The following is an 8,685-nucleotide window of genomic DNA, read 5'->3' on the forward strand; positions in this document are numbered from 1 at the left end:
TGAGACATATTCAACTCGAAATGCGGATGATTTTCGGATTTGTTGGACAGATAGATTTTGAGGAGGAGTTTTCTTTTTACGAGAGATTCGATCACAAAGGAGTTCTACTTTATATAGACTTTCCAGATTTGAAAAAAAAAAGAACCTGTAGATAGATGTAATAGTTCAATAAGGATCGACCTAATAGGTCTTTCTCGGCAACAACCGACCTAGTAGGTTGCCAAAGCCGAGGAATGTAGGATCTTGCTATTTGAAGTTGATCGGCTTGAAGTAGGTCATCCGTCGAGGCAAAAAAAGGATCAGACTAAGGAAAAAGATCTACTGCTAATCCAATGAATTATACTAGGCGATCACTGTATCTATCCAATCCAGCAAATGTCATCTCCTGTAGCTTAACTATAACTTACTTGATGGTGATGAGATTGTTTAGACGAAGGTTAAGGTACAGATCTACAATAGATGCCTCCCACTCTTAAGATTGAGCTACAAATAGATCGATCGAAGAGAGTATTGAATTCGAGATTGAGGCTGAGAGGATCACTGTTCATTAAGGATGCACGTCAAGAATTGAATGATTGAGGCAAACCATCTTTGAATCTGGAGCATCGATTTCTCAGATCCGTGGAAGCCCTACTTCGACCAATCATCAGGCGACACTTATCGAATATCAGTTAGAGGAGGTAAATTGTCAGTAGATCGGAGCTGTTCTGGGGTTCTATAAATAGAACCATGGTAACTTCCTTTTTACTGCTTCTACTATTCAAAAGGGATAACTCTGGCACTTTGGTGATTCTACAAACCTGCTCAAGTAAAGCCGAGCTAGTTAGTCTTCCTTTGTTCCTCATCCCCTATTTGCTCGGCCACTTCACTTTTAGGTCAGTCCCTCTTTTTTTCAGCTATGAGTGACTCTAGCTTTTCTATCGACACCTGAAGCACAGGTGACGGCTTTAGGAGTGCGAGCTTTGAGGCATTAAGCTTGGACGATGACGTTAGGAGTGTTACCTCCGAGACATTAAGCTCGGGAGATAATATTAAAAATATAGATCTGAATCCGACATAGCTTATTCTTCGGGAAGACCTGAGGTTCCGGACTTCGGTCCATATAGGGTAGATTCTGTCCTTACCTCTGAGGACTTAGAAGTCCTTAGATTAAAATACCAAATTTCTTTTGAGTATAAATTCGAGATGGCCGTTCTGGGCGAAAGAATAGCTTTTCCTCATCCAGGTCGGGTTGGTCTACATGAGGAAGTTCTGAAGGCCGGAGTTTGGTTGCCCTTCCACTATCGCATAGTGAAATTTCTTAAATTATATAAAATAAGTTTCTGTGGTGTCGCACCGAACTCGTGGCACCAGATCATAGGCTTCTTCACTCATTGCCTTCTCCTTAGGGTCAAGCCGACCTCCCGTCTTCTTCGGGCCTCCTTCACATTAAAAGAACATCCCACAGAGAACGGATGGTGGTATATTTCTCCTCGATGGGGACATCGTCTCTTTCAATATGCTCCTTCCTCAGTTCACAACTGGAAGGAGCATTTTTTCTTCATCTTGATCGAGCAACACTGGGACTTCTACATGTCATGGGGTAGACCCTATAGGTCGGCGGTTAGGGCTCCAGTTTTGTCTGACGTCGAGGTGTTAAAGCGGATCTTCAGTTAGACTCTCCCTTCACTAGCTAAGTTTTTTATCGAGGACACTTTGTTCAGGATCGGGTTAAGCCTAACCGATCCAAAGAGTGAGTTGCTTTTCATAATATTTTTTAGCTTGTCATTTTTTGTATTTTTTACTGACTTCGTATGTCATGTAGAAATGGACCCCAAGGACACTGAGGCTCTTCGTCAAGTAATGAAGAGAAAGAAGACAAGCGCGGCCCTAGCTCCAAAGTGCGGCCGCACCAAGGCCGTTCTTGCTCAACCCATTGCTAGGGGCTCCTTGAGACTGAGCGAAACTCCGAGGAGGGAGTCATCGGCACTAGCGAGGATAGTGGTGCCGCTACAATCAGCTATTCTAGGGGAGCTTGCCGCCCGACCTTTTGCATCTTCATCACAGAGGAGTTCGGGCAGGCCCCGAATTTTCATGAAGATGTTTGTGCGACCGTTCGATGCACAGATTGGGTCTTATGCTCCGGTGGAAGCTTCTTTAGGCATCGAGGCTCAAGACACCAGGATGGGCATAAACAATTTTTGAGTTGCCCGATCCTTGATCCAGTCGATCCTCCTACTGACTGATGTCAAAGCCTTCAATGCTGAAGGCGGTGCATTGTGTATGCATGATGTATACGACTTTATACTTCGGGTAAGCAATGATTTTTTCCATGTTGCTTGGCCATTATCGATCTCGATATTTGATACTAAAAAAAATTTTTTTTAGCTCGCCCGTCATGTAGACTACTATACTGAGGTGATGCATGAAGCTCGGCACATCTCAAGGAAGGTCGAGGAAAAGGCTGGCTAGGCTAGCAGAAGGACGGATGACACCCAACTGGCAAAACTTAAGGCCGAAGAAAAGGCTAAGTCGCTGGAGGAGGAAATGAAGCGACTGGAATCCGAGCTTTCTAAAGCTCGGGTCGAATCTGAAGCTCGGCTATCAGCCGAGAAAAAAAGTACGAGGATGAGCCGAAGTAGCCAAGGTCGCCGCGGTTGAGGCCTTCAAATCTTCGGCCAAGTTCTGTAACATCAAAGCAGACTTCGGAGTGGTCTCGTACGTGCAAGGTATTGCCGACCTTAAAGAGAAAGTCAAGAAGATAGCTCTGAATTTCGACCTTAGCCTATTGGAGTCGAACGATGAGGAGGAGGTCGATGAGGGCAGAGATGAAGGTTTGCAGATTGAAGATCTCTTCAATCTGCAGCGGAAGGATAGGAGAGTCGAAGAATTGATTTCAGCTCCACTTCCGGCTATTATCATTCTTTCCAACCAAGCTGAAGTTGAACATCCACCTGCCCCCTAGGCCTAAAGCTTTTTGCTTTCACTTTTATTTTTTATATTCCAGTTCGGGCAAGTCCGAGCTTCTTTGATCGGTTCCATGTTGCAACCTCAATTGTCACCGAGATATTTTGTAACGGGCCAATCTTTACTTGTAAAAATTTTTTTTCTTTCAATAAAAATATTTTCTTTACCTAGCCAATTGTTGAGATCAATTACCGATCTTTATTAAGTTCTTCGAGATAGCACATGTTAGTTGTAGGCGATTCTCTCGATCATGAGTAAAAATCATTTTAAGTTGAAAAATATATTTCGTTCCTCGATCATAGCCGAGGATTGTCTATTTAAGTTGATGGTGAACACATTGCGTTCTTCGATCGTAGCCAAAGACTGCATGTTGTGTTGATGAAGAATATGTTCCATTCCTCGACCGTAGCCGAGGACCGCATATTTGCGTTGATGGAGAACACGTTCTGTTCTTCAGTCATAGTTGAAGATTGTGTATTTTGGAGAGCCGCATGGAGAACACGTTCTACTCCTCGACGGTAGCCAAGGATCGTGTGTTTTGGAGAGTTGATGGAGAACACATTTCGCTCCTCAGTTGTAGCCGAGAAGCACATGTTTGGAGAACCATATGGAAAACACGTTCCACTCCTCGGCTATAGTCGAGAATCGTGTATTTTGGAGATTTGTATTGCAGATATGCGTATAAAGAATGAAAGAACTCACCAGATCGACTCTGGCTAGGCCCTCCATTTTCTATGTTAGGTCGAGCTTCGAAATAATAATAAAGAGAACAATAGGTGATTAGAGTCGTATTATCCTGTTTTAATTAATTTGCCTCTTAATCGGCTCTCTCATATTGGCATTCTCAAGTTAATCTTCTTACTTCGACCTTCGAAAGCTAGATTTTTGGAAAGCTCGACCTTTTCGAAGCTCGATCTTTGAGAGCCCGATTTTTTGAAAGCTTGATTTTGAAGAGATCGACCTTCTGTAGCTCAGTCTTTGGTAGCTCGACTTCCATCTCAGATCTGTCTTAATTTTCACCTCGGCCTTGGCCTTAGGTTTCACCTCAGTTCAATTTTGATTTTTACCTCGACCTTTGAATTGATAGGTCGGCCTCGGTCTTGATCTCTACCTCGATCTTGACCCTGGATTTCACCTTCACTCAATCTTGATCTTCACCTCAGCCTATGAATTGATAGGTCGGCCTTGGTCTTGATCTCTACCTCGGCCTTGGCCCTGGGTTTCACCTTCGCTTAATTTTAATTTTCAACTCGGTCTCAATCTTAGATTTTACCTCAGCCTCAATTTTGATTTACCTCGGCCTTTGAATTGATAAGTCGGCCTCGATCTTGATCTCTACCTCGGCCTTGGCCTTGGGTTTCACCTTCGCTTAATCTTGATTTTCACCTCAATCTCGATCTTAGATTTTACCTCAGCCTCAGTTTTGATTTACCTCGGCCTCAGTTTTAGGTTTTATCTCGACCTCGGTTTTGATTTACCTTGGCCTCAATTTTATGCGCTCATGAGCCTATGGACCTTTTTAGGGGCAGAAGGCGTTTGAAGCTCATTTTTGTGGCCTTATAATGAAACCCTTTCTCTCAAAATAAGCTCCAAGTAAAGATTGGGGGCCCTCCTTCTAGCTCCATTTGTTGTTGTCAAAATCCAAGCCAGTGAGGTCGAACTTTATCTCTCTGAAAAAAAGTACGATGAAGGGATCTCGAGTAGAAGATGAGATGGAGGAGTCTTCCACTAGAGATGAGATGGAAGAGTTCTCAACTGGAGATTAGGTGGAGGAGTCCTCATCTGGGGATGAGGTGAAGGTATCTTCATCTGGGGATGAAGTAGAGGTGTCTTCATCTGAGGATGAGGTAAAAGAGTCTTCATCTGAAGATTTTCTAGTAGTGAGCTCTCTTCTCTCGAAATAGAACCTCAGGACTAGTCTCGAAATAGAACTTCGAAACTAATCGAAGAGACCCCTTCTTCTAGTGTCAAATGTTACTGTCGATCTCTCCACCTAAGGTCGGATGCCGAAGTAATCGTGGCTGATGTAGATCTACGGTTGAAACTTCACCCGAATACCTACAAAATAAGTCTACACCGAGGGGTTGGCTCCGGTGTAGACCCTCCGATGCTCAAATTAGGAGATGGAGAACAATGAGAGGAGAGAGTTAGGAGTCGATTGATTACGTACCTTTGGAGGATCTTGAAGCGTTTAATTTATAAGAGAGGAGTTTGAGATGTATTCGACTCAGAGTCCAGGTGATTTTCAGATTTATTGGACGGATAGATTTAGAGGAAGAGTTTCTTTTTTATGAGAGATTCGATCACAAAAGAGTTCTATCTTATCTAAACTTTTCAGATTTGGAGAAGAAGAACATGTAGACGGATGTAATAGTTCAGCAAGGATTGACCTAGTAGGTCTTCCTAGGCAATAGTCGATAGTAGATCTTTCTCGACAATAGCCGACCTAATAGGTTGCCAAAGCCAAGGAACGTAGGATCTTGCTATCTGAAGTTGATCGACTTGAAGTAGATCGTCGGTCGAGATAAAAAAAAGATCAGACTGAGGAATAAGATCTGCCGCTAATCCAATGAATTATACTAGGCGATCATCGTGTTTGTCTAATCCAACAAATGCCATCTCCTGTAGCTTAGCTATAACTTACTCAACGATGACGAGATTGTTTAGGCCGAGACCTAGATACAGATCTACAACAATATATATATATATATATATACACACACACACTCTTCAAGCCATCCATGGAGATATTCTATATATATACACACACACACTCTTCAAGCCATCCATGGAGATATTCTATCATCTTTCTATTACCCAGGCAATTTTTGCTTAACTTCTAAGCTGACGACTTTTGAAGTTATTCCTAGTTTTGTCATCATTCTATTGTTAGATAACCTTGAAAGGAAGCATTTGCAATGAACTCTACTTTGTGTAGAGTACACTAATTTTTATTGAATGCTCATGGATCAGCTATTTCTAGTCTGCTCTAACCCAGCCATTGCTTAATTAATAGCCAAACTATTCATGAATCAACATCTTGCATGCTCAAATATTAAAAGATGTTGCCTATCAGATAGGATTCTTGCAATCAAATCAAATCTTTAACCAAGCTCCATGGACTAGAGCTTATCTAAAATCATGAACTTCCCAGATGCATGAAAAGCATTGAAAATGCCATGCTCAACACATAATACAAATGGGGCCTAAAAGTGAAGCTAAACTCAATGCCACTTAATTATGCCTTCACTAATTTTGAGCCTGTTGCGTACGGATTCTAAATCACATAATTTATTATTTTTTAAAATTATTTATTTATTTTATTAATAACTAAATAAAAATAATTTTAAAATTTATATTAATAAGTATTATATATCATCAATAATCAAAAATTTCTTCCAAATAATATCCAATCATTGTATATAATAAATTCATGAAATTTGAAGTGGTTAATCATGGCAAAATAACGTCCATCCAAATTCTTGATATCAATCCATATTTTCGACAGTACAATAACATAATACTTTAATTATAGAATTTAATTTACATAAGTGGACTTCAATTCAATCCTTTAACAATATAATACTGTCTATTCTCTCTTTGTTTTCTATTAATACCTTTAAAATTCTTTCAATACTTTAAGAATATAATGCTTTTTATGTACTCTTTTTTATTTTCATGTTGAAAATTTATTTTGATGCAGATGGCATTTGTAGGTGATATTTGGCTGCTTAGTGGACAGCTTAATTAAATTATTAATCTTCTTTCTCCCAGTTTCTACTTTTATATATATATATATATATATATATATATATATATATATAATATATATATATATATATTAGGTGTGCAAATCTATATTTACCAATCCCAGCAACAAGCAACGTTATGGTGAGCAGTTCAATGCTTTTGAAAGTACTAGAGATCACCGCTATCCAAGCCATCAAGGTTCTCATTCAGGGATATGTGAGATCCTATATAAGTTTTCCACAAGCAAATGAATATATAGTTATTCATATACTACATTTGTTTATATAACCAATTAACATTGAAGAAGACAGCATATAACCTTGCTAGTATATAACATTAGAAACCTATACTCTACAAAGTCTTTATTGTCTGGGCTCTTTAATAAGTTGTAGAAATTTCTCTGATACCACACATAGCATTCTTCACTCTATTTTTCTATGCATCAAATGAAGGATGAAGAAGAAATAGATGGGCCTCTCCTCCGGAGAGAAGAAAGAAAAAAATAAAAGCAACTAACCCACTCTATGGCTCTTATACCTAAGAACCTCCTCTTTGGATCGGTCTCTATTCATGAAATCTTCGATGATATGTTATCCTCACGAAAATAAATGGAGATGATAACATTTGAAATTTCTATTTTCATAAATCAGATCAACTCTCTCTCTCTCTCATGCACACATACATGTGCATGTGCGCACACACACATTTGTTGTTTCTCCTTCTATACGAGCTTTGTTCTCTCCAAGATCTCTTGTTTTCCTCTTCATTGTCTCTTTTTGCTACGTTTTGGACCCGTAATTGACACCGGCTTACCACATCATAAAATACATGCCAATTATGTAGTTTTGTTTGATTTAGCAACATTGAAGCAACGGTAATAGCTCATTTGAAATGTTTTTACAAGGTTAGGTGTAACACCACAACTTTTAAAAGTTGGGGATTCAAAGAAGATTGAGGCCAAACCTCGCATTCGCAATGTAATTTAGTGATTAAGCCCAACAGAAAAAGGAGAATATAGAGAGATCCTCTCTGGTCTCAGATCATGAGCTTCTTAGAATGATTTGTTGGGGAAGATATCGTGAAATGGCTTTGGGTCTGTAGAACAGAGGGATGATGCACGTCTGAGTGCATAATTGCGAACTTTCATGAAAGCAAATTATGATCATTTGATTAGAAAAACTACACATGCAGCACAGCGCCTAAAAACTACTGTGCATTTGGTGCAAGCCATCAGTCTGTTTTCCAATCCAAGTGTATGATGCAACTCTACCGCTAAATCGGTTGCTGTGTCGAACCTGTTATATGGACCACTTCCTACAATAGTCCCCATTTTTATACCTTAACTTAGCTCGTGGTGGTGTCATCACATCTTCAGACAAGAATCTTGGAGGAAACTTTTGGATTGTAGGCTAGTCAAAGTCAGTCCGACTACTTGTTACTGTTTAGTTCTCACCAACTTTAAAATGCTTCGCATATTGCTCGGATGGTTTGACATACAGAAACTGGAGTAGGCCTGGATCTGCCTTTTCCCTCTCTCTGGCCCAACCTCCATAGCTTGCTCAGGTATATCAAGCCCAAGCCCAGCTATCCAGTCTTTTGTTTTGGGCTGGGATTCGGGGTTCCTAATGTTCGCACTAGAAAAAGCCTGTCCGAAAATTTCTTGTATTTCTAAAACGGACGCTCTCTTTCATTTATGCTGAGAGGTATAGCAAAGCTCAATTAATCTTCCATGGTCTCCCACCTAAGTTGTAGAATGCCCAAAATAACTCCCACGGCATCATGTTTGAGCATTTGTGTTTCTCTGGATGCCGGTACCAGCCAAAAAAGCTGACGGGAAGAATTGACTCCAAATTCTCTGTGCATGCAGTATGAGATGATAGTACTACTAACATTCTCTTTATATATATTTTTTTGGTGGAAGAACATTTTCTATACATTGAACAAAGTAATTATTATATGTAAGCAATATTCATGTGGACATATGGGATC

Source organism: Elaeis guineensis, chromosome 4, assembly GCF_000442705.2.
Source record: "Elaeis guineensis isolate ETL-2024a chromosome 4, EG11, whole genome shotgun sequence".
NCBI lineage: Eukaryota > Viridiplantae > Streptophyta > Magnoliopsida > Arecales > Arecaceae > Elaeis > Elaeis guineensis.